Genomic DNA, 4,504 nt, shown 5'->3' on the forward strand with positions numbered 1-4,504 from the left:
AGAAAAAAGGAAGGAAGGAAGGAAGAGGGAAATGGGAGAAATTGACAAAGGTTTCAGCAAATATGAATGAGGCGTGAATGCTAATTGGGCAAACCACCCCAATGACTGAAACGAGCATGGATGTGTGGGTGGATGAATGTTTTATTCTATATTAGTTTAACTTTTGTAAATGTAATCAGTGGTGAGGACACACCGTAACGAAATAAACATGAAGGAAAATCACCCGGGCGGGCACGCCGTCATGCGAGGAGCAAGACAAGGAAAAGGTCTTGCTACTCTGACGGCCAAAAAGAGAGGACTGTGAGTCTGCCCTCGTGCCTGACTGAAAATACGGAGTATTGGCTAAATACCCTTCTCCCACAAACCCTCGGGACCTTAGGCGCCGCCATATTCATCACAGAACACCGGCAGAGAGGCCCGGGGTGTGTGGACGGGAGCAGAACACAGGCGTAGGCGAGTGTGATACGTACGAGGGTGTCGAAGCCACCAGAGGAGTCGACGACGCCAGCATCTCGTCTTCCTCCTCGACACGGAAAGAAAAAGAACGCCGGACGAACTACGAACGCGAACTATGTGCCGAAAATGCGCAGCGTTGCGTAGTGATTGCCGGACGTAATAGTGTGCGTGTTTTCACTGCCTCGTGACAGTAGTGTGTGTTTTTTGTTCACTGCCTCGTGACACTAGTGTGTGTTTATTTTCACTGCTGATTGTCAGCTTATGACAATCAGCCGAACAGAGAACAAAAAGATCACGGGTGTGATCGTTCATATAAATCTAGAAAATAAATAAGAATAATGAATACAAATATCATATGAATAATATCCCCCCTCATATATATATATATATATTTTATATATATTTTAAAATATATATATATATATATATATATATACATATTATATATATAATATTATATATATAATTATAATATATATATATTTAATATATTTTTATATTTATTTATTTTATTTTTTATTTTTTTATATATATATATTTTATTTATAAAATTATATATATATATTATATTATATATTTTTTATATATATATATATTCATATATAAAAATTTATATATAATATTATTTTAATTTTAATTTTATATATATATTATTTTATTATATATTTTTTTTTTAATATTAATTTTTTATATTATATTTTATTTTTTTTATATTTTATATATATTTATTATATATTATATAAAATTTATTTATTTTTATATAATATATATAATATTAAAATTATATAATATAAAAAATTTTTAAAATTTTATTATATTTATTTAATTATATTATTTTATTATATTATATTTTTAAAATTTTAATTTTTTATATAATTTTTTAAATTTATTTATTTTTTTATTATATAAAAAATATTATATATTATATATATATAAATTTAATAAATATTATAATTAAAAAAATTTTTAAATATAATATATATATATATATATATATATATATATATATAAAAATTTTATAAAATTTATATATAAAATTTTAATTTAATTTTTTAAAAATTTTTATACTATTTTATTTTAAATATTTTTTATTTAAAATATAATTTTCCCCTTTTTTCTATATAATTATATATATTATACCCATGTATATTTTTTCCCTTTATATATATATTATTTTATTTAAATTTTTTTTTTTATTCTATTTTTCTTTATTTATATTTTTATAAATATATATTTATTTACCTTTTTTAAAATTTTTTTTTTTCCCCTTTTTAAAAAAACTCTTTTTCTTTTTTAAAAATTTTTTTTTTTCAAAATTTTTTTTTTAAAATTTTATCTTTATCTCCTTATTTATTTCCTTACCCCCTTTTTTTCTTTTTTTTTTTTTTTTTTCTCTTCCTTTTTTCAATTTCAAATCTTCTTTTTCTTTATTATTTTTTTTTTTTTTTTTTTTCTTTTTTTTTGGTGTTTTTTTTTTTTTCTCTTTCCCCTTTTTTTTCTATCTTTTTTATTTTATTTTTTTTTTTATTTATTTTTTCTTTTTTTTTTTTTTTTCTTTTTTCCCCCCCTTTTTTTTTCTTTTTTTTTTTTTTTTATTTAAAATTGTTTTTTTTTTATTTATTATTTTTATTTTTGTCTTTTTTTTTAATTTTTTTATTTGTTTTTTTGTTTTTTGTTTTTTGTAATTTTTGTTTTTTTTTTTTTTTTTTTTTTTCCTTCTCTTTTTTTTTTTATCTTATTTTCCCTTTTGTTTCTCTTCTTCTCTCTATTTTTTTCTTTTCCTATCTTTTTTCTTCGTTTTTTTTTTTTCCCTTCCCCCCTTTGTATTTTCTTTTCTTTCTTTTCCCTCTCTTCTTTTTGTTTTTTTGTCTCTTATCTTTATCTTTTTGTTTTCCCCCTTCTTCTCTATTTTTTCTTTTTTTTCTTCCCTCTCTATCTCTTTCGTTTTTTGTTTTCCCCCTTTTCCCCCTTTTCTCTCTTTTCTTCCTCTCTTCTCTATTGTCCTTTTTTCTTTTTTCTTCTTTCTCCCTTATGTTTTTTTTTCTTTCTTTGTTTTTACCCTCTTCCTCTTTCTCTCTTTCTCTTCTGTTTCTCTTTTTCTTGTTTTTTTTTTTTCTTTTTTTTTTTTTTTTTTTTTTTTTTTCCGCTGGTTCCTGTTTGGCCGCCGTGATCACAGCATGATTTTGTTTTTTTCATGTTGTGAGCTCTTGGGGGGTACGTGGGGGGTCCCCAGTTCCTCCGTGCCGGGCTACCTTTTGGGGATCATTCCTCTATTTATCCGGGCTTGGGACCAGCACTGACTTGGGCTGGGTTGGGCCCCCCAGGGGCAGTAGGCAATCGAGATGAAGTTTTCCCTTTCCCAAGGGAACAACCCCGCGGGACTCGAACCCTCGAACTAAGATTGCCTCTGAGAGTGTTGATTTTGCGTGTGTGTATTTTGTGTGTGGTGTGTGTGTGTGTGTGTGTGCGTGTGTGTTGGTGTTTGGGGGTCTGGGGGGGGGGGAATACATCATAATATATATAATTTTGTATTTTTAATAATATTTAATATATATTTATAAAATATTTTGTGTGTGTGTGTGTGTGTGGTGTGTTTTTTTTTGTGTTGTTGTTTATATCACTGATAGCGGGCTTCATGTTCCGTTCAACGCCGTCGCAACACGCTCGGTCTCAGCTTGGGGTTAAGTGCAACGGGACGTCGGTTCAATCGTTTTGGGGCGCTCTTTTTGGACTCCTTTTCTGCAAGGTCAAATTTAAAAGGCTTTTTGCGCTGATTTGTATTCCTTATCAAGAATGCCTCTTCCCATTCCCATCTTTATTAATATTATATATATATATTATATATATTATATATAATATATATAATTTTATTATATATTTATATATATTGTATATATATATATATATAATTATATATTTTATAAATTATATTATTTTTTATATACTTTATATATCTTTTATTCTATATCTATATATATTTCCTTTCTATCTTATCTATATATATATATAATACATATGTATATTATCTTATGTTTTAATATTGTCCTATTTATCTATTTCTCTCTCTCTCTCTTTCTTCCTCTTGTTTGATTTATTATTTATTATATCTTCTATTTCTCTATTTCTTCTTACCTTTGTTTGTTTTTCTCTTCTGTTTTATCTCTCTTCTTCTCTCTTCTTTTCTTCTCTTTTCTCTTTTATCCTATCTTTCCCTTTTCTCTTTCCTCTTCTCTCCCTCCCCTTGTCTCTTTTCTCCCTCTTCTCTCTTTTTTTCTTTTTCTCTTCTCTCCTCTTCTCTTTATCTATCCTTTGTTTATTTCTTATTATCTTCCCACTTATTTTTTCTCTCTCTATTTCTTTTTTTTCTTCTCTCTTTTTCTCTTTCTCTCTTTTCTATTTCTCCTTTCTCTCCCCTCTATTCTATATTTATATATCTCTTTTATATTATATATAGAACCGTTTTCATATTGCAATGTGACAAGGTTGATGACATTAATATCTTCACCATACAAGAGATGTATTTGACCGGTTTCGAATGCGTCTTCGTCAGAAATACATACAATGGAATTTACTAGAAATTATATCAAGCGTGGCTTACAAATCCTGACTGTGACCTCCTATTCGTTGCTCGTAGGATTGTTGCTGTGACCTTGGATATCTGAACCTGCCCGATGCCGTGTTGCCCTTCTCCCCGTCGCGATGTTGCTGCTTCCAAATTTTTTTCTTTTTAGTTTGTTCATTTCCTTCATGGACTATTTCTGCTCCATCCAATTCGGTAGATGTCCAGCTTCTTTACATGTACCACCATGGCATTGGAAGTCCTGTGGTGACGGATGTCAGTTCGATGTTCGCTGATCCTGGTGCTGAAACCACGGCCTGTTTCCCCAAAGTATGCTGAAATCGCAACCGTTTGCAGGGTATGTGATATACAACACTAAAAGGGGTTTGCTTTCGGGCTGCTTTCTGTCACGTATTAAGTCATGTATTTTTTCCCCCGGATGTGCTGGCGATTCTCATTGTTTTGCCGAAGTATCTGCTGATCGCCTGG

The sequence above is a fragment of the Penaeus monodon genome, chromosome 7, assembly GCF_015228065.2.
Source record: "Penaeus monodon isolate SGIC_2016 chromosome 7, NSTDA_Pmon_1, whole genome shotgun sequence".
Lineage (NCBI taxonomy): Eukaryota > Metazoa > Arthropoda > Malacostraca > Decapoda > Penaeidae > Penaeus > Penaeus monodon.